This window comes from Coptis chinensis, chromosome 3, assembly GCF_015680905.1.
Source record: "Coptis chinensis isolate HL-2020 chromosome 3, ASM1568090v1, whole genome shotgun sequence".
NCBI classification, from domain to species: domain Eukaryota; kingdom Viridiplantae; phylum Streptophyta; class Magnoliopsida; order Ranunculales; family Ranunculaceae; genus Coptis; species Coptis chinensis.
Window position 1 is genome coordinate 90,683,155 of NC_141458.1, and position 26,326 is coordinate 90,709,480.

General features: G+C 37.2%; 1 pseudogene; it reads right to left on the reverse strand.

Annotated features, from left to right (window-relative positions):
* Positions 1-18,901: 18,901 nt before the first annotated feature.
* Positions 18,902-19,720, reverse strand: LOC147511576 (uncharacterized; annotated as a pseudogene).
* Positions 19,721-26,326: the final 6,606 nt, after the last annotated feature.

Here is a 26,326-nt window from a genome sequence, read left to right on the forward strand (position 1 = left end):
CTCCTCCATAATACTCATGGAAATATGTATAGTCATAGAGGTATGCATTATCGGTCATATATCCCCACGTGTGTATAGGATCAGGCAAAGGCAATCCCGAAACCAACGCTACCAAAGACTTACTGAATTCTAGTGGCGTGTCATCAACTACGATGGAGAATTTTTGTTCTCCATCTTGGTTACAATAGAAATTAACATGATTGTAGAAATATGCAGTAAGCTGAGGTGAATACGAGTCATCGTCAATTACCAGTGGATGCCGCCATCCTAACTGCAAGATCCTGTTGCGGAACCAACCTCCGTAGGTCTCGCTTCCCAACAAGTCTTCGAAAGACTGCTCAGGTATGACCGTAGGAGATGTCATCACAATAACTACTCTCTAGAAGAGCTGCAAACAACCCTGGAACAACTCACAAAAAATCAAAAAAATTCGGGGCTATAAAGGTCAGGGCGCGGGGCGCGCTTTGAAATAGCCTTGGTAGGGCACGGGTCGCGCTCAGGTGGAAATCGAGTTACAGTGTTTTCAGTGCTAGGCGTGCTCAGAATTGGTCTTGCTAGGGTGCAGGGCGCGCTCCGTGTATGAAGAACAGGGTGCAGTGAAAATCAAGAGGAAAAATTAGAGGGTTAAGGTGAGAGATGAAAGTGAGATGTGTGGGTTTTGAGTGTAGAATGAAGGAAGTATATATAAGGTTTTAGTTTCTAAAACGAATCGACAAGTTGTCAAAAAATTTTAAGGCAATTGCCGGAAACAAAATATTTCCAAAACCTAAAACGGAAACAACCCATATTCCTTATTCCAAAACAAGCATAATATCTTTTAGATTGAATTTAGAATAGCTACTTCCTAACTCATTGAAATTTTATCCTACCACAATATCCAATCATAGCCATGTCAATATCTGCAACATTCTCAACAATCATCGAAATATTACTTCTAAAATGGTGAATCATATAAAAACAATGCTAAAAGAAATAATACCACCCCCAAACAATTCGGGAAGGTGGGATTAACGCAAAAATCATCGCATGCATTGAAAAGAACCAAATTAAATTAAAATCGAAAGTCAAATAACAATTAACTACCAAATTCAAATTTAACTACTGAATTCAACAACTTAACATCTAAACTAATAAAAACAATAAAAAATAACATCAAAACAACAAATTTTTCTAAATAGCTAGCCACAAGATGAAGATGAACCCTGAGATGAAGATTGGGCCTGGGATAAAGATGGGGCCTGGGATGAAGATGGGCCCGAGCCATCCGTCCTTCGGCGACGACGCTTGTGCCTCACAGACTCCCCTGAGGAAGAACCCCCATGGGTGGCATGCGTTCTAGAATCTCTACTCAGAACCGGCGATGTGCCTCCATCTCTGCCTTCATTTCTACCTAATGCGTATCCAAACGCTGGACGAGAGTCTCCATGTTATATTGGAGATCCTTCCTACCATCGTTGAGCTGTTCATAATTTGTCTGAAGGTTCTTTTGTTTATTTCGAATTATAATCTGCCTAGTCTATAAATCTTCACAAATATTATAAACGCAACGCAAGCCACTATGCAGCACTGACATGCGTTCTAAATCAGAAGTACAACTCTCCAAGGCATTGGCATCCAAACATGTTATATCCTCCATCTCATCATCCAAATCAACCACCCTATCCTCTGGCAACTTCCAAGTCTTTTGGATACACTCCGTATAAATAATTGCATTTGAATGCAATTTTAACATAATACGATCAGATTTTGTAACAGCTTTAAAAGACATCATGATCTTAGTGATCAATACCGGGAAGGGCGCAATACTTTTTCCAACTCCTCTAATCATATTTAAAATAAACTCGAGGATGCATAATTTATACCTCTTCTCCTGCAATATCCAGAGAACGTGCAGACAGGTCAGACTGATGTCACTGACTTTCTCTTTTCCGATGACGTTCTTACCAATCCACTGAGCTATAGCCAGCTGGTTGGTTCGCAGAGATGACTGTCCAACATAATGAGAATTCGGATTGTACCGTCCCTCCATGACAATGTCTTTCATCAATGTAGGAACTCCAGCATACTGGGATTCCTGCAAGGTGGCTTCAAGATGGCGTTGAGGTGTAATGCCTAAAATATCAGCTAACAACTATCTAGAAACTTCTCTCCTCGTCCCAGCCACCTTCACAAAAATTTTCTGACCCTCCAACTCCCTCTTTTTATAGAATTGTTCGACCAAATCAGAGTGGTAGAAATCATCTGTCAAATACCACAACCTATTCCAATCCCTCCTAATCATCTCGTCACTAAAAAACCGGCGTAAAGCGGTCGGAAGTAAAAGCTTGTTCTGGCAAAATTCTTCGCCTTTGAGCCATTGAAGTTTTGAAATGATTTGTGGGATGAAGACAATGTAGAGAATGAGTTTGAATGGGATTCACTCACAAACTTGGAGTGGTGGCAGTGGTGGTTGTGAAAATTTATTATTTTGGTAATTTTTTTTGTATTTTCGGTGGGTAAGTTGGTGTTGGATAATGGTGTAGACTAGGACTTGTGAGTTGGAGTGGGTTAAAACTTTTGGCGTGGTGGTATTTAGGTTTTTTTTTTTCTTTTTTTCTTTTTTTTTGGTTAGGGTTTTATGGGTGCTATTGGAGGAATTGGAATAGATATCACGAACTGATTTTGGTTTGAGGAAGAAGACGCACGCGCCCGGCACATGCGTGAGAAATTTTTTGGGCCCAAGCCCAATTCGATTTTTGACATTTTCAATTTTATGTGCGCGAACTTCAAACTAAAATTGCCGATTCGTTACCGGTCCGATTTTTACGAATGAGATATGGAAACGATCAGGAGAGAATTTCCAATCTAATGATCCATAAAACACTCTATTCTAACCGTGGGTGACATATAAAAAGATGGAAAACATCTCAAAGTGCGTTAATGACGTAAGTTATGCGAACAAATGAAATCTAAATTTATTGATAATGTCAACCCAAATCAAAATACGATTAAACGGCATACGCAACAACAAAAAAAAGAAAAGTTGAACAATCAAGGACGAAAAGACCAACACCCTGATAGGGTTATATACTAAAAGCATTACTTTTGTATTAACTCCAATTCTTTATATTTTGGATGAGAATCATATGGGCAAATGTTATGCATATTATATATGTTATTAGGTATATGCATGTGTCTAATACTTTATGTTGAAGATGATATGGTGTGAATACACAGAAGATCATATCATCAGTACCTTATAAAGTATAAGTAATCGTTCACAACCTAGATGGATTTGGACAAACCATTGGTACGGTTGTAGTATAATCTGGTATTAGTTTATCTTGACTATATGATTACACTAGTACATTTTGTGTGTATTGAACAGGACCAAGTGAGGTTGTTTCTCTTTATACAGACTATATAAGAGAACATACGCCTCTGTTATTATGGATGCTTGTCCTCTTAATCAAGATATAATAACGGGCACTTACGTGCATTGTACATTGCTTTAAATCATCAATGAGTGAGATTCATTTGTGAATCAACAAACTCGATGGATTGGGTAATGACATTGTATGTAAGGTGTGCTGTTGATAATAGAAGGAATCTATGACCCCAGGAAGTCGGGTTGATGATGTCCCCTTGAGGAGCTCAAAAAGATTGTCATGTAAACCTTGCAATTGGATTTATTCCGATATGACAATGAGGTTGAGTGGTACTACTCAAGGACATAAGAAGTTGATTAATGTAGTTGTTAGTAACTTAACTTAATCAATGGACATTCGATATCTTAAACACGGGGAGATCAGCGAGCATATAATATGGAGCCCATAAACGTTGACACGTAATTTGGGATTAGGGCGGTAGTGCAATAATGGCCTTTAGTGGAATAAGTCATTTGTTGACGGACTTGGGCCGTGTGTTCTGGGCGAACATGGGAAACCCAAGCCCATTAGGAGGCCCAACCCTAATTTCTCCTCAACAATTTAATATAAGAAAAACAATATTTATATGGTTTTGATATTTTTTACTTGTTATGAATAAAATTTAATATAAGAAAAACAATAAAGCAATAAGGACATAATTTACACCATAGAGAAACATGACTTAAAAATCGAAAACACATGCAAGAGTGGAAAACGTGAATTATGTTAAAAGTGATCTTAGGATCCGGTATTTACAGCCACACACTCCATAGGAAGGGCCCGGTTACCTGAATGGTGCACTTACCAATATATGGAAATGTAAGGAAGTACACCAACCAACAAAGGTCATTCCTCATAGACGGGGTCTTGTAAAAGGATTTCTTCCACATCACGGGACATTAACTCATGAAAATGTTTTAATTGTTGGCTATTGACTTGAAAGGTACTGTTGTCTTTAGGATTTACCAAGGTGATTGCCCCGTAAGGGGTGACTTCAGTAACCAGAAAAGGATCGGACCAACGGGTTTTTAATTTCCTGGGAAAAATATGTAGATGGGAGTTTTAAAGCAAGACCTTTTGATCTACCACAAACTCTTTGCGCAAGATTTGCTTATCATGAACACATTTCATGTTCGCTTTATAATCCTTCTGCGAGATCCTATGAATCGCTACGGATTTCTTCAAGCTCATTCAATTGCAACTTGCGCTTGACACCCGCCTCATCAAAATTAAAGTTAAGGCTTTTTATAGCCCACATAGCACGGTGCTCCAATTCAACGGGCAAATGACAAGATTTCCCAAATACAAGTCTAAAGGGAGACATACCTATAGGGGTTTTGAAAGCAGTCCTATACGCCCATAAGGCATAAGTTAGACACTTCGACCAATCTTTCCTATCAGGATTTACAGTTGTTTCTAAGATTTTTTTGATTTCTCTATTAGAAACTTCTACTTGTCCGCTAGTTTGTGGATGATAAGGAGTTGCTACATTATGTGTAACTCGATACTTTTTTACTAGAGACGCAACAACTTTGTTGTAAAAATGTGTTCCACCATCACTAATGATGGCTTTAGGAATACCAAACCGACAGAAAATGTATTCCTTAACAAAAAGCACAACTGTCTTATGATCATTGCTACGGCAAGCCATGACCTCTATCCATTTAGACACGTAGTCCACGACAACTAGAATATATATAAAACCGTGGAAAATAGGAAAAGGACCCATGAAATCAATGCCCCATTCATCAAAAATTTCTACCACCATGATTGGATTTAATGACATCATATTACGCGTCATTCGTGATTCGCCCAAGTTATTGGCAACGAACACACGCCTTGCAATGCACTTGGGCATCTTTAAAAAGGGTAGGCCAATAAAACCCACATTGAAGAATTTTAGCAGCTGTTTTCATACCACGAAAATGGCTACCACACTCTTTGTCATGGCAGAACGATAGAACCTCATTATATTCCCAATGGGGAATACAACGACGAATAATCTGATCCGCACAATACTTAAAAAGGTAGGGCTCATCCCAGTAGTATAGCTTAACTCTGGCTAAGAACTTCTTACGTTCATTTCTTGACCAATCATCAGGAAGAATATCAGACGCTAAATAATTCACAATATCCGCATACCATGGTGCAAAAAAAATAGCATACAGATGCTCATCAGGAAAAGAGTCTGGTATGGACTCAGAATCACTATCATCGTCATTTGTTAGTCTAGATAAGTGGTTGGCAACTACATTTTCAACTCCTCTTTTGTCCTTTATTTCTAATGTTAACTCTTGCAGGAGAAGAATCCATCGGATTAATCTCTACTTAGCATCCTTCTTTGCGAGAATTGAAAGTACCTAAGGGCTGCATGGTCCGTGTAAACTAAAGTCTTAGAAAACCAAATAAGGACGAAACTTATCTAAAGCATAAACGACAGCTAATAATTCTTTTTCAGTAGTTGTATAATTCCTTTGAGCATCGTTTAAAGTTTTACTAGCATAATAAATGACAGTGGACTTATTATCTAGTTTCTGACCTAACACAACACCAACGACATAATCACTAGCATCACACATGAGTTTGAAAGGTTTAAACCAATCGGGAGGTTGTATAATGGGTGCAGATGTTAAGGCAGCTTTTAAAGTTTCAAAAGCCTATTTACAAATAAAATTAAAATCAAAGATGACATCTTTTTAAAGCAGATTAGTTAAAGGCCTAGTTATTTTTGAAAAATCTTTGATAAAACGCCTATAAAAACCTACATGGCCTAGAAAGGCTCTAATATCACAGAAAGTCCGTGGTATAGGTAGGGATGCTATCTTATCAAGTTTTGCCTTATCTACTTCGATACCATCACTAGATACAATGTGACCTAGGACAATTCCCTTTTTTACCATGAAATGACAGTTTTCCCAATTTAAAACCAGGCTCTTCTCTTCACACCATGGCAAAACCTTAGACAGGTTAGACAGGCAGTCAGTGAAAGAGTCTTCATAGATAGAAAAATCATCCATGAAAACTTCCATGAAGTGCTCTACCATGTCACTAAATATATAAAGCATACACCGCTGGAAGGTACCATGAGCATTACAAAGGCCAAAATGCATTCGTTTATAGGCATATGTTCTAAATGAACATGTGAAGGTAGTCTTTTCTTGGTCATCAATATTAATAATAATCTGAAAATAGCTAGAGTAGCCATCTAAAAAACAATAAAAAGCATGACCAGCTAGACGTTTGAGCATCTGATCTATAAAGGGTAAATGAAAATGATCCTTTCGTGTCATGACATTTAAACGTCTGTAATCAATACAGATCCTCCATTTAATAGGACCATGCGTGGAAACATATTCACCCTTGACATTACGTACCATGGTAATCCCTGATTTCTTAGGAACTACATGAATGGGACTTACCCATTCACTATCAGAGATTGGGTATATGATACCCGCATCGAGTAACCATAAGACTTCTTTCCTGACCACCTCTTTCATGGTAGGGTTCAAGCGACACTGAGGTTCGCGAGAAGTCTTTGTGTTATCCTCTAAATGGATACGATGAGTGCAAACATTAGGGTCAATTCCCTTAATGTCGTTTAGGGACCAACCAATCGCCGAACAATGTTCCTTAATCACCCTAATCAAGCGTGCCTCTTCCTCCTTAGATAATAGAGAAGATATAATTACCGGATGACTACCATCTGAATCAAGTTGAATATACTTTAACTCAGAAGGAAGTGGTTTAAGCACTGGGGTGGAAGGAATGTCGATAAATGCTTCTGGAGGGTCCTCATCTTGAGTAATGAAGACTTGTTTAGGTAGCAGGTCTTCAAACTCAGTAGATGGAGCAACAGAAGGGTCTAAGGTAGGTGTAGACTCGAAGATGGTATTGACTTTCTCTAAGTAGGAGTCATCGGCGAAATCTGAACTTCCAGAAGAAAGGAATTTATGCATCTGGTTTTTTGGAAACGTGTTATTAAAATAGTCTTGAGCTAAGCTCTCGATCATGCTAACCTCTCCATCTACAGACAAATCTGGTAACTGTTTCATCATTTTAAAAGCATTTACCTCAACATAAAGATGGCCAAAAGATAAGGACATTGAACCATCGCAACAATTTATAAGCGCGTTGACAGTCGCCAAGAAGAGCTGCCCTAAGATGATCGGAATAGAGTCGTTAGCGACTTCTGTATCGAGGATAACAAAATTAGCAGGATAGAAGAAATCCTGAACCTTCACAAACACATTTTCAACCACACCCTTAGGATACTTAATAGACCGATCCGCTAATTGCAATGTCATTTTAGTAGGTTACATATCCTGTAGACCTATTTGTTTATATAAATAATACGGGAGTAAGTTAATACTCGCCCCCAGGTCTAATAGCGCGGTCGTCGTGTGGGAATCTCCTAAGGTGCATTGTACAGTAGGACAACCGGGGTCCTTGTACTTAACGATTGCATTATGTTTGGTTAAAGTTGGAAATTGTTTTGTTAAAAAGGCGTCTTTAGGAATATTTGTCTTATGCCTAGTAGTGCACAACTCTTTAAGAAACTTAGTATAGTGAGGTAACTTTTTAATCGCTTCAAGAAAGGGTAGGTTTATCGTTAGATTTTTGAAAACTTCCCTAATCTCGTCAAAGTTTGTATATTTGTTTAACATTGCTAATCTATGGGGAAATGGTGGTTTCTCTTTATATTTAGCGTATAGATCAACAAGATGTCTAACCTTGGCTTTCTGTTTCTTAGGTTGTGGTTTAACTGGTACCTCTACAGGGGTTGGATCTTCAGTTTCTATTTCAGTATCTAGTTCAATATATGGTGTAGGGACTACTGGTGGGGTAACTATAGGCATAGTTACGACATTATCAACCACTCTGCCAGAACGGAGAGTGGTGATGACATTTAGCTCACCTACGTTTGCATTTTCCTTACTAGTATTACCGTTTAAGGCTGTGTTTGTTGTTTTAGGATTAGGTATCGCCTGACCTCGAAACACACCTTTTGGTTGTACTTTCTCTTGTGCTAACTGCTGTAAGGAAAGTTGGATGGACAGTAAAATCTGTTGTTGGGTTTGCATAAAGGCGTTGAAACAATCCGGTTGTGGAGGAGTGTTTGTTACAGGTTGTGTGACAGGAACTATGTCACGTTGATTATTAACAGGTGGGTTGTGATAGTTATGATTAACCAGAACGATACCTCTATTAGCATTATAATTATTATTGTTATAATTATTATAATTACCTTGACCTTGTCCTTGTCCTTGTCGTGGTGGAGCTTGGTTGTAATTGTTTGCTGGCTTAACATTTTGATTATTATACCATGGAGGTGTAACTTGTTGATTATTTCTCCAACTGAAGTTAGGATGTTATCTCCAAGGGGCGTTAGGAATAGGATAGCTATTAATTGAGCAAACATTATCTTGTTGTGATGTTTGTTGTTCATAATTAAGCGAGAGGACAATAGGAGTCGGGATGCTCAGGACTCAAACATAAATTACATGGATTAAAGTTGACATTCATGACGGGGATATACTTTTGTTGAATAGAAATAGCTTCTACCTTTTTAGTTAGAGATTCGATTAAAGTTTTAAGCTCAGAATCGGGTTTAATCTCAAACATACCGGCGGCCTTAACTGTTGAAGAAGAACTAGCGGAGCGGGAGATATCATCACTACCCCCCAGTTATTATTATGCTTTGTTTGATCTTCTAGAAATTTATAAGCCTCTGAGGCTCCTTTATTGAGGAAACTACCCCCATTCATTATGTCAAAGACCTCTTTATGGTGCTGTAACAGTCCCTTGAAGAAGGCACGAACTAACGTGTCTTTCGCAAGGTTATGATGTGGACACTCTATAAGAAGGTCAATGAAACGATTCCAAGCCTATGAAAAGCATTCATGAGGATGCTGTCGAAAAAAAATGACTCTTGGAAAGCATTTCATCTGTCTTCAGTGGTGGGTAAAAATGTTCCATAAATAGTTGAACAAGTTTGGCCCATAAGTCCACAGAATTAGGCGCTTGGGCAGTTAACCAAGACGCCGCCTTGTCAGCTAGGGTGAAAGGAAACACCCTCAGCTTAATTTGTTCAGCACCAACCGTAGGGTGATGGAATGTGGTAAGGATTTGTTCAATCCTTCGCATATGCTGATAAGATTTTTCATGGTCTAACCCATGAAAAACGGGTAACAAATTAAATATATTTGGGGGAATTCGAAAATCCCCCACTGGGTCTGCAAGAACGATGCAAGATTTTGGGCTATCGTTCAAGGCTTTGTAAAATTCAAAGAGAGGAGACTCTCTTTCTTCAGCCATTATATCAGGTGTAGTGTGTGGTATACTAGCTAGAGGTGTAGTGAGTGGTATACTAGAAAGGCGTGCTTGTTGACGTTGACGTTTGATTATGTTAGGCTTTTTTCTTTTACCTGAACTTAATCTCATGTAAGGCTAAGACCAATCTTAACTAAACATGACAACAATCCTGATATGCTAGTATAAACCTCTAACAGGAGATGTGAGGAGTGGAAGAAAGAAGTACCTGAATGCCTCCTTGCTTCGCTTATGAATATTGTCTTGTATACCCGAGCTCAATGTATTTAACAAGTTAGAAACACTGAAAAACTTGAAGAAATGGAAGTTTGCACTAACCGGTGAAAATCGGGCTGTTCAGGTCAGGGCGCGGGTAGCACTAACAAGTAGCCTAGATAGGGCGCAGGTTGCGCTTAGGTCCAACTCGAGTTCCAGGCCCTTCAGCGCAGGGGGCGCTTGAAATTTGCCTTGATAGGGCATGGGTCGCGCTCAGGTGCAACTTGAGTTCTAGGTGCTTCAACACAGGGCACGCTCAAACTTAGCCTTGGATGGGCGCGGGGCGCGCTTAGGCTTTTCCTGGGAAGATTTTTTTAGTTTCTGAACCAGACAATCATTGTTAGAACCAAACAAGGGTGGGTGGGTTTAATGGGACTTTGGGAAAACTAAAAATACTAATGTAAACAATTCTAAATAGAACTAAGATGGCAGCAGTGCCATTTGATAAAAGTAAAACTGATAGTGTTACCTACGAATAAGCGATGAAACTCAAACGCAAGTAAAACTAAAACTATTTTCCATTCTAAAATTATCAAAGTTCTCTAATCTCAATACTATTACAATATAGTTGGAATAGAAAGTTCGTTCCACTCCTAGTTCTTTAGAATTCACGTTAACTAAGATTATCAGTTCTATCAAAGTCAATGAGAGTACGGATTATATAATTATGCTAACAACGACGGGAAAAAATGTAATCGAAATGTTGTAAATAATAAGATGGCAATTAAAATACTAAGGTTCGAATCTAGATAAAGAATTAGGGGGTTTTGATTCCACCTTAACTCGACTTAATTTACTAACGAAGAATTGTCGTAATCCGAATTGCAATGCTTTCACATAACAATTGGGTCTTTATAATCCTTAATTGTTCATGGTAATCCCTACCAACTAACAACTAGCATGTGAAGCAATCAAACCCATTCTCATGGTGAACTAATTACTTTCTAGAATGGAATAAAATATTACGATCTATTCTACGCTAATCGAAATCAAGTTTAATCAATACTTCCTCAAACCCCTCTAATGGAGGTTTTAGCCTTCAATCATTACACTATTATTTCTAACACAAGAACAAATAGAACAACTCATTATTGAATAAATAATTAAACTTTATAAATCTAATTTAACAATAGTCTAAGATTCAAAATGAATTAAAACAAGATTTAAAACTAATTTAGAACTAGATGATGATTAACTAATTATGATTTTAAGACAACTAAAACTAAATAAGAATTGAATCAATAAACTAAATTGAAATGAAAAACTAATAATTTATTATAAAACTAAATCTTATTCTAAATAATATTCATCCTTTGTTCTAAAACTAATTCTATTTGATGTGGAAAAACTAATTCTATGAAGTAAAAACTAGATCTAAAACAAGTTATTGGATAATGGCTAAGTAAAAAAAAAACTAGATGCTTAAGAGCAAAGTCTTGTGTCTTCACATGAAGGAGACTAGATCCATTTTTTCGTGCATGGGCTGAGGAACCATGATTTGGGCCGGAAAATCGAGCCAAAAACCCAATTTTTTCAGTCCATAGGGGGCTTTTCAGCTGGAAATGACTTCAACAGTCTTTTCATCCACTTATGCTCCTTTGATTGGGTCAAGTCTTAAACCATTAGAAACCTTGTTCCGAGCCGGTCGTTTTGACATAAGGAAGGCCCAATTCCAAGGTCTGAGTCCAAAGATACGGCTTTCGGATGTTCTGCTGACTTTTGTGCACTATTTCTGCCCGCGTTGACTTTGACTTTTTAGCTTTGACCGGGCATTAAATGGGCTTTTTCTCCTTGGATCTTGGCCTTTAATCATAAAACTTCTTAACAACCAACCCTTGCTCCATTATCTCGCAAAAAGGGCGCATTTCTGCACATAATTGACTCCAATGCCTGAAATACATAAGAACACGATAACAGTACTAACTCTTACTTATTAATCACATAATTGGTCAAAAGCGATATTGTTAAAGGGGTTAAAACTACAGTTTTGGGCTCTTATCATGCACCACCCTTGCGACAGTGTAAAGCTCGACAATGTTGAAAAAATATAGCAATCCCTCAAAAAATGCTATGTCATCGATCAGGTTTGTGTCTCTGACATTTTTGTAGGGATGCCAATCAACCTGAAACAAAATCAAATGTGTCATTAACAACTCCAATGATCAATTACTAAAAAAAATATAAACAAACTTAAATATTTAAACTTAAATACTTACATTGAAATAATTCAAATCATCAAGTATTGTTCGATAATACTGCAATGCATGCGTTGTATTGTAATAATGTGGAGTGACTACTGTGTGTCTATGAGCATGCGGCTGAGACGAGCTATAGTCGAAGTTTGGGACTGCTATGAGTACCGGAAAATACTCATAGATCCATGCCTAGATATACACAAATAATTAACATATTGACAGAGTACTAAAGTTAACATTAAAAAAAATAAACTCTAAAATACTCAAGTTTTACCTGTAGAAGAGTCATATAGCCTGTAACCCCTTTCACCTTCGCACATGTGGCAGCCCCAAGACCTCTATACAAAAACGCCAAAATTGTTACACCCCATGCATACTCTTCTATCTTACTGAATTTCAACAACGGCCTCAGATAACATATAGGCACTCCAGTCTCAAACTTGTCAGTAAAAACGGCACATCCAAAGAAAAATAGGATAAAAGCTCTAACAGCCCATTGGACTTCCTAGAAACTCGAGGCCTTCTCCACCACCTTCCCAGCAGCGTCATATATGCGGATATCATGAACCTTGTTCACAAAATGCTTCCGGATGAATTCTAGCCTTACTTTTGAAGTGAACCTACTAGCTAGCTTCCATCTCCGCCCTAATCAAATCAATAGGGAGACCCAGAGCAATATGTAGGAGATTTATCGATTCGTTTAAGTTTAGCTTACTATCCCCTTGCACCGCTCTTCCTCTAACTGTGACTCCACATATTTGGACAATATCGTCCAAAGTCACAGTCATCTCCCCAACTGGCATATTGAAGGTGTTGGTCTCCGGATGCCATCTCTCCACAAACGCAGAGATCAATGGTGGATCCATATGCTCGTGATAACCTTCCACGAGATCAAACAACCCGATCCTTCTGTTTGTTGGGCAAATCTGGAGACCTTTGAAATTCATTCTTGAAATCCCATTGGGATAACTTCGCTAAGTGCGAACACACTTTTACAGCTCCCGCGATCCTCCTGGAAACAACCGAAAGCACGCATTAGATATATATATGAGCGTAAACAAAAGATTTTGTAAAAAGAAAATCAAAAAGTACTCTGGAAAAACAAAATATTACCCTTCTCTCCCAAACATCGCGAGCGACATGCCCCGCATAGTCATACAACAACTCTGACTTATACGGGCCACCCCCATACACACCTCTTTTAAACTCCAAATCATCATTGGATTTTCTTACGAAATCCAATACTGGAGGCGCTTCTTCCACTGGTGGTACATCTTCTACCACATATTCTTCCACATCATCATCCTGCTCATCCTCCTCTTCATCCCCCTCCTCATCACCATCCTCATCATCCTCCTCACTCTCCTCTTCCACTATACTCTTCCCTTTGTCCATATTTACATCTAAACCTACATTGTTATCACTATCTACACTATCTTCACTCGATGAATCAACTTCAGGAACCTCAGAAACCTCAGTAACCTCTTTTTCCAAATGGTCCCCTCTACGTGTTGATGCCGTTAAGCCCTCTGCCTTTTGTCTCTTTCTTCCAATTGCGTCACCACTAGAGGAACCGCCACCAAACAATTTCTTCACACCCTTGAATGTAGTTTTCACTACATTCTTCACATTCTTTGATCGAGGACCCATCGCTACAAAGAAAAATAAAACAAGTATTAATAAACCATATTTAAAGAAACAATGTACAAAGAAAAACACTAGAAAAGGGAGATCATCCCAGTCGTAAAACTAATATACTTATAAGCTTGCTATGATAACTCCAAGTATATATGAAGAAATAGAATGAGGCATAAAAAGTTATTTTGGATATCCAATGGCGGAGAAATAACAAGATTTTAACAATACTCAAGTTAAAACTTTTTTTTTTCTCTTTTATTCCTTTGTTATGATCATCATCTATCTCATATTGACACTCTTGAAAACTACGCCATCATTTGTAACATTGATTAGAAACACTGCTTAGACATAGGAGCGTAGCAATCTCAACTCCACGTATAAATTTAGACATAGAAAGACAATGAATAACTCAACACATTTTCATAATGCGTAGTTTGGTATTCTGTAGTAGTAAATTGCTACTTGTAATGGTTGCCAAACGGCCCCTTTAAGTGGCATTTCTTGGAAAAATATGATTATTTTGTAACAATTAAGTGTGCAAAAATAAAATACGAACATTTTGAAAGTGAAGAAATACATTAATCTCTAAGAAAATCAAGTGGGTGAACGTAAGGATCTGTCTACAAATTGCTATAAAAGTGTACAATGAAAAGGTGAAATGACACCAAAGAGTCTTGAGTTTGACCGAAGCAAGATTGTGATATGTGCCTTGAAGAGTGTAGTACCTATGAAGCCGTTTTCACTATTTCTCCTAAATCTTATCACTATGCTCAATGCCTTCTCTTCTTCTCACTTCCGTCTCTTTATTTTTGTAAGAACCAATAAACTTTTGCTATCATTTGATCACCTCAACCAACTTCCACCAATCAATCTTTTTTCTCAGTAACAACCTCCTCCACCCTCCAAATTCTCCAACTCAATGTTTATAACTATTTTTCTGAGTAAATTGTAAGTCACACAATGATGAGTTCTTGTCGTATCGTGAGACGTCAATACTACTCTACTGAAAAAAATATATATAAATATATGTTGTTTGGCGGATGATCATGATACAAACACATTCCAGCTTTGAAGCCTCAACTGTCTTTTACCATGAGTGGACGCTCTACTCATAGGATACCACTAAGAGTCTAGAACTACAAATTAACCATAGCTTCAAGATAATCAAGTATACAAAATCCACAAAAGAGTGTGCAATCTCTTTCTGAACATTGTACTAGGTATTTTTGCATTAAAGCCACAGCAAGATGCTATCTGCAGTATTACCAATTCTTTCATATTTGTAGCTTAACAAACTCAAACAAACATCTTACTTTCCCGCGAGGAATAGTCGACAATCCGTGCCCAAACAACATGCTAGATTATTTTCCCTCTTTGTGGAAATAAAGTGGAAGTGTCAAACATGAAACCAATTAAGACATGGGAGTCTTTGCTTCAGATGATGCCTGAACTTTTTTTTTTGAATATGCTGGAATAGCTGCATCAAGGACCAAACCTTTCAATTTACACCACAAACAGCAGCTTTTGTGAGCATCATACATGCCATGCTCTATCACATCACAATATTTTTTTTTCTGAGTTCAAAGCACCAACACTTCTAGTTATCTCTCGTCTTTTATGCAACTCTGTTCATTTAGGTCTAACCACTTATTAGGTACCAACTTTAAAGAGTTTCCTTGTGACATCTGTTATCGATCTCTCAGATCAATACACCAATATCCAATAGTACTGAGAATGCTGTTTAAAGGGCACCTTATCATATTGATCTCTCCTCTGTAACTAAAATTTGAAACATACCACAGGATTCTGGAGTCTCTTATTTGAGGCTAAGTAAGTTCTAGTCTACTAATTCATCATAAGATTCTCCTCCATAAAGCATATACTAAACCGAAAGCAACATTATACTCATATCTGACCTGCGAAGATAACAGCCTATTCAAGTCTTCTTGCTCCTTCTCGACATGAATACGAGCATCACCATATCGACGTTTTGGCTTTAACTAGAATGTTATCATTAACATTCTCACTTCCGTATCTACTACAATCCTCAGATAGCTTCCCAGATCGACAAATAGCAAACTTCGAAACCTCAGAATACGAATATATACTCCACGCCATTTTCATTCAAAAACTTCTCAAGTACCATCTTAACATTTTCAGGATCATCACTTTCACATTCAATCTCATAACTAATACTGAAATCATATTGCGTCTTGTCCAACTCCAACTTCAACCCATTCCAGTCATACACACCTCTAACATTCCTAAACCCACCTAAACAAACAAACTCCATCTCCCCACCTCCACTAAAAAACTCCTCCCTAACTCTTTTGAACAACAACAAATTGAACAGCAATGAAATGCAACAAATAAACACCAAGCTCAACGAAATGCAACAAATAAACAGATACAAAAATCAAAAGGGACAAAGCAAGCAAAAGTTCTTACCTTCAAATTGGAAATGAATGCAAGATATTGAATTGCATTTTTTGCTTCAATGGCGAAATTTCAAGCTTTCACCGCTCTCCCAACTTTCAATTTTGCTAAAGCTCGAATGTGGTGATTTAACAACAATGTGGTTAGATTGGTTTGTCCAAACATGAATTAAAACGGTGAGAAACTCGAATTGTTGGACAAACTCAAATGGTTTTAATTAGATTTTTGATTTGTGGTAATTCAATCAGGCACTCGAAGGGTTTGCCCTCGAAGAGAAACTCGAATTAAAACGATCTTTGGTAGGTTTTTTGAATTAAAACTCGAATTGAAATAGGGTTTCGAAGGGTTTGCGCAAGAGAGATAACCGGTTAGGGTAGGTTTTTCCGGTTTCGCGATTTGGTTGGGGGTACTAGGCTTTGTTTGGGCTTTCTTGTTTAATCTTGGGGTGGAGGTTGCCCAATCTAATTTTAGTGGCGCCCAATGCAGGACCCTTTACGAAATAGGCGGGATATGTACCTAAGTACCTTGGCGGCGAGGGACGAGCGGAGGGGAATCTTACTTGGGGGTGTATATGCACAATCAAAATACAATCAAAATACGAAATTCCATGAGAGGGTCTTAAGTTTTAACATCCTCGATTTCACGTAACAAAGTGCTTGAACATGTCATATGAAACATCATGGTTCCCTAAACAAGTTTAAGCGTCAATTACCAAGCTAAAAATAAGTTCTTACATTGTAATGAACTATTAGCACCATACTAGTTCAGCTCAGGCATTAAACAATTCAAGACCAAGATTGGGAGGAAGTTTTTAATCAACAGAAATGGAACAACTGAATTCTCCTAGATGATAAATGCTCAAAAAGTGCAATTTAACCCTCGATTATGCCTCTTGTTTAGCCATCTTAGTGGACTAATAGTGTTTATAAGTTATGTTTTATGATTCTACAGGTGAAAGAGAGAGTTTTGTAGAATATTAGAGAAAAGGGGTAAAATGGAGTAATTTAGAGCATTAAGGATCACATGGGAAGCTCGTGGACAATCATGGAGAAGGCCAAGGAATTGAAGCTATTAAAGATGCGACTTGGACCTATTTTAAAGCCTATTTGGAAGCCCAAGGCCAAAAGATTCGTTGCTTGGACCAAAGCCCGCAAAAGAGGATAGAATGATAAAGCAGAAGAGACAAAATAGACTTCCGCGTCTGGGACGCATGGATCGAACGTCCAGACGCACTAGAGTTGGCAATATGTTCAGGAACAACAAAGAAAGGCAATCGGATTTACAGTGAAAGTAGTTAACAATCAAAGATAGGAAAAGTAAATATGAGATACCTGAGGTACCCACTTTGGTGAGACAAAACTTGTGGTCTTGACAACAGGCAATCTTGAATATGTTAGCCTTTGTATCAATTCAACCTTAACAGCTGTAGGCACCACATTTTTCTCATTTTGCAACCCATCCCTTGGTCCAACTTTCACAATCTTTACATAACTCGGCATGCCATTTAATAACTGCAGTATCGAATAACCACAATATATGGAAGCTAGTATTTAAACTAAATTTGAATAAATAAGTAGCAAAACACAAAATTATAAACTCAAGTCAGTAGAGATCACCTTATTGTTCAGCTTCCATACATCTTGTCGGTCGCATTGGGAGCTATATTGACGGTCCGGCAAATGCCACGAGTTACAAGGCCTGAAAACAAAAATTAATAAACAATTTAGCACCACTTCTATTTTTTCATTCTTCTAGTACAAATTCACTCACACTACACTATAGGCCAACATATAAATTAAGAACCAGAAAATAACTTATACACTGTCCATAGTAATGGACAGTAAGTAAATAACAATCAAAATCTTAGAATACACACACCTTATTTGGATTGACAGTTTCTGTATACATATATTTGTCATCAAAAAGTATGATTACAAAATCAAAGAGGATATACAATTAATCATGATCACTTGTATCCAATCCACAGACCACATTTACAAACAAAAAGGAGCTATTAGTATGTTAGCATATATCCTCCTATACAAAAAGATCGAACAAGGAGCTCAAGTAGTCAAGTCAGGCATTTGAAGCCGTTCTCGCCGAGTTTTCTTCAAGACATCAAAAGCATCTATGATAGAATATGTATTAAATTGTCTAGCAATATCTTTCTCAATAAACACGAGCAAATAATTTGCTAGATAATCATCTTCCATCCTATTACGCAGCATAGTCTTTACAATCCTCATTGCTGAAAATGCACGTTCCGATATAGCAGTTGAAACAGGTAAAGTCAACACAAGATGAATCAGTCTATCTATAAGATGATAAATTGTTGACTTTCCTGTTTCTACCAAAACTTGACACAACTTGGAAATGGTTGACAAATTTTGAAACTCAGAGTGTACGAGAATGTCATTCTCATAGTTTTGCAACTGGTATTTCAAATGGAACTTTTGCGTTGCAAAGCTTGGCAAAGGTCATCAGTAATATCTATGATTTCCCTCATAAGATGGAGGATAAGTACAAACTCAAAAGGCGTAATTACATCATACACTCCATCCGCCTTTGCATGTTGACTTGCTGTCACTCCATCATCAATTACCTGACTTAAGATTGTACATGTTGCGCTAAACAACGTTATCAAACTGGAAATGGAACACCCAAATGTGAACCCCATCGAGTATCTCCTGGTCTTTTCAAAGTCGTTACTTGGTTTTTCCCACTGCCAGTTTCAAACTCATCATTAATAGCAAGCAAGTGTGCAATTTCAGCAGCTTTAGCATTCTCAACTGAGCATCTCTTTTGCAGGAGGCACCAACTACATTGACTACAACATGCAAGTGGGGAAAAAATTGCCAAATAGGTTTAACATCTTTAGCTACTACAATTAGTGCTAACTGGAGACGGTGAGCAAAACAATGGACATAGTACGCAAATTGACACTCAATAGAGAATAAAGCTTGCAACCCAGCCACTTCACCACGCATATTACTCGCACCGCCATATCCTTGCCCATGAATATTTTGCACACTAAGTTTATGGCGAGAAAAGGACTTTGCATATTGCTTCTTTCAAAGTTGCCGACATGGTATCTTTCACATGAACTATATCAAAGAAATACTCCCGCACTAAACCATGTTTATCGACGAATCTCAAAACAATTGCCATCTGCTCCCTTTTTTATTCATCTCGAGCTTCATCCACTATAATACAAAACTTCTCATCACTAATCTCCTCACGAATAAACTTGCGTATTTTGTCTGACAAAACAATAAGAATCTGCCTTTGAGTTGTAGGAGAAGTATAGGTACAATTTTTAGGAGCATTATCCAAAAATGTAGCATCAACATCTTTGTTATACGAAGCCAATAACTTTATCATTTCAAGAAGGTTCCCTCGGTTGTTAGAAGTTTTTCTTTCGTCACGGCCTCTAAGAGCAGAACCTTGGAGATCTGTCATTGTTCCAAGCAGCAATCGAGTACTAGCAATCTGTTTAGAAGTTTGTTTTCCAACAATATTCTCAATATGTTGCTTTTGTTTCATTAGGCTATAGCAACACCCAACAACAACTCTATGTATCGAGTTCGGACCCTTTCCGACATGAGATAAAAGAGCAACATTCTGGCCATCATTGATGGACTTTTTTCCACGAAGAAAATCTACCAACCATGAACACACTAGCTCCAGGGTGTTGAGATGACCTTGTTAAGAGGAAGCATGGAAGGCAAAAGGCATGATTTTTAAATTCAGAGTACTCCAACCAATCTGGAAATGATTTGTACCAACTTTCTTGAAAGCAACGATGATTCTTATCATGAAGAAAATGCTGATTTGTTGGAGGCTTAGGTTGACATGGTCCAACAATGATATAAGCACGCCTAATCTCATCATGTTGAGAACTTGGATAATCCCATATTTGTTTTCTCAACCCTGGATCCCTTACTAAAGAAGTGTCAAGTTCTTGAGAGTCCACTCTACGAGTTCCAAAAGGACCAGCTTTTTCGGATAAAACTCTAGAAGCTTCAGGTAGACCAAGTTGCTATGGAAGGTCCAACAATTTCAGGTTCAACTCTAAGATCATTGGAAGAGCCACCTTCTTCAGGTTCAACTCTAGGAGCATTGGAAGAGCCACCTTCTTCAGGTTCAACTCTAGGAGCTTTAGAGAAGCGTCGAGTAAAGTACGAATCAAGTGTATTTTTCCTCATGAATAACAAGTCCAAATATAGTTTTCTACACTTGGTCAATTTGCTCAACTAGTCAACTGTTTGCCGAAAAACAGACACAAACATCAAAACATAAATACCCAAATGGCATATTATTGGACTTCCAAGCCAATATCACAGCAACTCAGCAAGTCAGCGATGTAAATTTGTAATTAATTAAAAGATTGTAATACAACACTGTCAACGCATAACGCCAAAATCAGAGTAAGTTAAATATCAATTTCGTTTTTAAATAATACCTTTTGTTTTCCCAAGTTCTGAAGACTTGAACAGATTCACATTAGTCAGAAGTGTGGATTTGTCATTTCACTCATTTGGAGGTGCGCTAAAAGCCTAAAACAGTAAAAGTTATTATACTTCAGTAATATAGTACAATTAAATAAATAAAATTACAACTGTAAGCTAGGAATCCTAGGAAGGTTAAAGACGAAAGAAAACTTACAAAGTGACGAGAGGAAGTGAAGCCCAACTTTTTGGAATAGTCCCATTCAGAAAGCTGCGAGTCAGGGCTCTGCACGACTGCACGAGAGAGAAAAAAATTAAATAAAGACCCAACTTCACTTTCAAGTGTTTCTAGCGTCTTTTAGCAAAGATGATCACAATTCTCCATGCCATGGAGATGAATGTTATGTAGAGTGTGCACTACGCCACTACCTATTGGGCCAAATACAGTGAGGCCCATAAAACTTGAGTCTCTTATTGGGTCTGGGCCTGCTATAGTTGAAACTTGAAAGTACAATTACAGGGGACACCGTTTGAGGGGCTATCATCTGAGCCTGATGTGGTCACATTTAAACCTTGGCCTGTTATTTTGAGGGGGGCGAACTTCTATGTATTCAAAAAAATTCATACTGATAATACATAGAACATAATGGTTCTTCAAAACCGTTTGGGGGGCGACTGCCCCCCCTCCCTCTCTGTCTCCATCTATGCTTGGCAGAGGCGCAGAGCCAAAGGAGCCTACTCAAGGGTTTTATTTGATAAAGCATATTTCTCTATTAATGTTCTTTCATGGTTGTACTGATGCACACACTCCTCATCTTCTCAATTCCCAAATTCAAATCCTAGAAAACCACTATTCTCCAATAAGCCCAAACCCAAATTCATTTCCAGACACCCTATAAAATCCCTAAATCTAACTCTCGTTGCCAATGCGGTAGATTCAAGACCCGATTCATCTTCACCTCCTTTCAAGGAAAACGAAACTGTTTTCATTGGTGACGATAGAGTTCCCTTGGAAGGCGTTATTCAATTCGACAACCCCGATTTTTCAGAGAAAATAAACAGATGGGGGTAATTTAATTTAATTCACTTTATTTACTTAATTACTTAAACAATAAATAGTAAGAACGTTTTAATTCACAATTATTTGAATATGCAACAGTCGTGTTGCGCTTCTTTCTTGTGGAGATGTTATGGCTTTGCTTTTGTTCTTGGCAATCGGAAGACTTAGTCATGGGTTTCCTGTTTTAAATGTCGAGACACTTCACACAATAGACCCTAAAATTAATCAAATGTGTGAGATGCACGTGTAAGGGTATTCTAGGTATTAAGCAAAATACAAGACAGTCAACGAGTTTGACTACCAAAAGTTGGACTTAAGTCTAATTTCCAACTATAAATGTATCAAAGCCTAATATCGCTACTATAAATAGGACCAAAACCTAAATACTCCATTATTCTTTAAGGTTAGTACAATAAAGTTGTGTCCAAATTTTGATTTTTCATTAATTATTATTTGAAATTAGTTCAATGCATTTGCATTCAGTTTTCTTGTGTCCCATTAATTATTCTTTGAGATTAGTTCAATGCATTTGCATCAAGTTTTCAATTTCTCGTTAATTACTATTTGTGTTTAGTTCGATACATTTGCATCCAGTTTCCTATTTCACGTTAATTATTTTTTGGGGTTAGTTCTATGCAAGAAAAAAATAGGTTAGTTCTATGCAGTTTCATCCAATTTATGATTTCTCGTTAATTATTCTTTAAGAAATTTGATTTCCCGTTAATTATTTTTTGAGGTTAATTTAATGCATTTGCATCTAGTTTTTGCTTCCCCGTTAATTATTCTTCAAGGTTAGTCCAATACATTTGCATCAAATTCCCGACTTTCTTTGAGGTTAGTTCGATGCATTTGCATCCAGTTTCTGATTTCCTTTTGATTATTTTTTTAAGTTAGTTCAATACATTTGCATCCAGACCGATTTTCCGTTAATTATTTTTTGAGCTTAGTTCAGTGCAGTTGTTGTAGGAACCGTTATTTCAGAATGCAAATTTCTACAAACCGCGAGAACCACGCGCAGCGGAATTAATGGGTTCTCACGATTTTGGATAGAGAACATACCTTTTAGATCCAGTTTAGATAACTCTGGGAATCCAAGCTTTATGAATCCGAATCAACAATCAATCCCTTGATCTTCTGTTGTATTCCTTTAGAATAAATTGGACGTTGTGTGGGCAACGATCTACCAATCCCCTTCTTTCTCACAAAGCTAGATCCAATTTTGGATTTATCTTTCCTTGCCTCTTTTTCTAATCCAGTGAATAGTGAATAGGTTAATTTTGGCCAGAGAGAAGAAGGATTCTATTTATAGGCTACAACAGGGACCATGAGGAGAAATTAGGGTTGGGCCTCTTGACGGGCTTGGGCTTCCCATGTTCGCCCAGAACACACGGCCCAAGTCCGTCAACAAATGGCTTATTCCACTAAAGGCCATTGTTGCACTACTGCCCTAATCCCAAATTACGTGTTAGCGTTTTTGGGCTCCATATTATATGCTCGTTGATCTCCCCGTGTTTAAGATATCGAATGTCCGGCCGATTAAGTCAAAGTTCTCGACAACTACATTAATCAACTTCTTATGTCCTTGAGTAGTACCACTCAACCTCATTGTCATGTCAGAATAAATCCACCTACAGGGTTTACATGACAATCTTTTTGAGCTCCTCAAGGGGACATCATCAACCCGACTTTCTGCGGGTCACATATTCCTTCTATAATCAACAGCACACCTTACATATAATGTCATTACCCAATCTATCGAGTTTGTTGACTCATAAATAAATCTCACTCATTGATGATTTAAAGCAATATACAATGCATGTAAGTGCCTGTTATTATATCCGGATTAAGAGGACAAGTATCCATAATAACAGGGAGTTTGTTCTCTTATACAGTCAATATAAAGAGAAACAACCTCACTTGGTCCTGTTCAATACACACAAAGTGTACTAGTGTAATCCTATAGTCAAGATAGACTAATACCAGATTATACTATAACCATACTAATGGTTTGTCCAAATCCATCTAGGTTGTGAACGATTACTTATACTTTATAAGGTACTGATGATATGATCTTCTGTGTGTTCACACCATATCATCTACAACATAAAGTATTAGACATATGGATATAACTAATAACATATATAATGTGCATAACATTTGCCCATATGATTCTCATTCAAAATATAAAGAATTAGAGCTAATACAAAAGTAATGCTTTTAGTATATAACCCTATCAGTTGCGTCCAGTTTCAGGTTTTCCATTATTTATTATTTGAGGTTGGTTCAATGCAGTTGCATTCAATTGTGAATTTTCTATTATTTATTCTTTGTGGTTAGTTTAATACATTTGCATCCAGTTTCCGATTTCTCGTTAATTATTATTTGATCGAGGTTAGTTCCATGCAAAAAAAAAAGTTAGTTTCATACAATTTCATCCAATTATTGATTTCCTTTATTTATTCTTTGAGGTTATTTCAATACATTTGCGTCAAGAACCCGATTTCCTGTTAATTACTTTTAGAGATCAGTTCAATGCATTTGCATCTAGTTTCCAATTTCACGATAATTATTGTTTGAGGTTAGTTATATACAATTGCATCAAGTTTTCCATTGCCCGGTAATTATTATTTGAAGTTAGTTGAATGCAGTTGCATCCAAGTTTCGATTTCCTGTGAATGATATTTTGAGGTTAGTTCATTACAGTGGCATCCAATTTCTGATTTCCCTTTAATTATTCATTGAGATTAATGTTCATTGCATTTGCATCTAGATTCCGAGTTCCTGTTAATTATTTTTCGAGATTAGTTAAATGTAGTTGATTCCAGTTTCTTATTTACTTTTAACCATTCTTTGAGGTTAGTTCAATGTGTTTGCTTACAGTTTTTGATTTCTCGTTAGTTGTTCTCTGAGGTTAGTTTGTTGCGTTTGCATCCAGTTTCAGATTTTTCGTTAATTAGGTTAGTTCAATGCAATTGCATCCATTTTCCAATTTCCAGTTAATTGTTATTTGAGGTTAGTTCATTGCAATTGCATCTAGTTTATGATTTTCCGTTAATTAGGTTAGTTCAATGCATTTGCATCCAGTTTCCAATTGCTTGTTAATTGTTATTTGAGATTAGTTTAGGTTAGTTAAATGCATTTACATATAATTTCCAATTTCTCATTAATTATTTTTTTAGGTTCACTGCAATTCCATCCAGTTTCCGATTTTTCGTTAATTATTATTTGAAGTTGTATAGTTCAATGCATTTGCATTCAGTTTCCGATTTCCCATTAATTTTTTTTAGGTTATTTCAATGTAGTTGCATCTAGTTTTCGATTCTCAATTAATTATTCGTTGATATTAGTTTAATGCATTAGTATCCAGTTTCTGATTTTCACTTAATTCTTTTTTGAGGTTAGTTCAATGTCTTACAAACCTTGTAAGTAAACCACTCGAAATAAATCAAACCCTTTTGTAAGACACTTCTGAGAAGCTCAAAACTTTTTTTGGTTATAGAGGGACCCTAAAATAGCAATAATTAAGTGTCTAGTCATACTCTCCTCATGCATTTTGCTAATAAGAATTATACTAATGGTGTCATAAAACAACCTCCCCAACTGAACAACATCAACTTCTGAACATTAGCACCCAGTCCCCAATTCTTATATATACAACTTTAAGAAGACGCCTAAATGGACAACCTCAACTGAATCATCATCTCCTTATTGAGCTTTATGTATTTCGAATACCTATAAACAATGTGGCAAAGCCTCTTTATTGATCAACACTGCAACATAAACGTGTGCTTTTATTATTCAATAGCTTCAGCTAATTTCCTATTATCCACACTAAGCTCACTGCTTGCAATAACTAAAGTTGTGGTATTCATTTAAGTTGCTAACTCGTGCTGAAGCAAGTCAAGGGCGGGTTCTGATTCTAACTTTGATAATATATTGTTAGCCCTATTTAGATATCCTAAACTATCATTAAACTTGTTCAAACCATAGCAAGTAGATCCCATCAAATGTAAAGTCATGGCTAGCGGTAAAGATGACGAATATGAATCATTTTCATTATTAACCAGAGTTTAGAACCAAATTATGTGTACTTGTGATGACTTCTATAAGAGGAGAATACCAACATCTAGTGCTAAAAATCTCAATCCACGAAGAGAAAATAGGGCGTGGAATGCTCTAATTTCTGACTATGCTCAAAACGGTTTTTTTAGGATAACATACAACTCTTACAGGACATGAAGGATGTCGGGTTCAACACAGATGTAGTTACATATAGTGGGGTTGTTTCTTCTTTTGCTCAATTTAGTATGTCTAGTGATGTCGTGAGTATTTTCATTGACATGTTGGACATGGGCTTGAAGCCAGATGTCGTAACCTTATCAAGTGTCCTCCCAACAATATCTTTAGTGTAGATTGGTAATTGTAAAAAAAAAAATGATACAAAAATCTATGGCTACTCCTATAGGAATTTGAAATAAGGATTAGAAATGCTCTTGTATCTGTTTACACCAAATGTGATTCAATTCAATATGTTGCTTCTGTCTTCGAAGATACTGC